General features: G+C 41.5%; 1 pseudogene; it reads right to left on the reverse strand.

Moving 5' to 3' along the window:
- Nucleotides 1-78: 78 nt before the first annotated feature.
- LOC120610947 (uncharacterized) lies at nt 79-197 on the reverse strand (annotated as a pseudogene).
- Between the last annotated feature and the right edge of the window lie 441 nt (nt 198-638).

A 638-nucleotide genomic window follows, 5' to 3' on the forward strand; every position in this document is an offset into this window, starting at 1 on the left:
AGGCGAGGCAACCCTTGGTTGACCTCACAGATTGCAAGGAGCTTGTCAGCTTACAATCTCTTTATTTTTAATTTTTTATGCCAACAGCACCTGGTCTTCCTAGGTGGTCTCCCATCCAAGTACTAATCAGACCTGACCCTGCTTAGCTTCCGAGATCAGACAGGATTGGGCTTGTTCAGGGTGGCATGGCCATAGACGGCAATGTCTTATACTTCATAAGATCCCTGGAATTATGAATGTTTTGGAAATACCTGACCAGTCAACCTCTGGATGCTCAGTTCAACTTTCAATGGCAGATGGAGATTCAAATGATCTTCAAAATGCAAAGAAGCTGTAACAAATTTAGAGTTTTCCGATCAAGAGTGGAAAACATCCAGAACATTCATGTTTGCTTTCCATCCAAAATTATCACTCAATTAATGTTCGCCACCAAATTCCACCTGGTTTCATTATACAAACTTTATAGAGCTCTCCTTACAAGCCTTCTGTGTGTTTTCCTAATGATGGAAAGACCATTTCATCTTGGCTTCTGCTTTTCTTCTGTGAGCTCATGCTAGAGTCACTGTGCTGTGTCTTTTATATGCTTAGACTAGACTAGAACTACAGGAATCCATTCCCTTCTGATTCTAAGCCTTGGC

The sequence above is a fragment of the Pteropus medius genome, unplaced genomic scaffold, assembly GCF_902729225.1.
Source record: "Pteropus medius unplaced genomic scaffold, Ma_sr-lr_union100, whole genome shotgun sequence".
Classification (NCBI taxonomy): Eukaryota; Metazoa; Chordata; class Mammalia; order Chiroptera; family Pteropodidae; genus Pteropus; species Pteropus medius.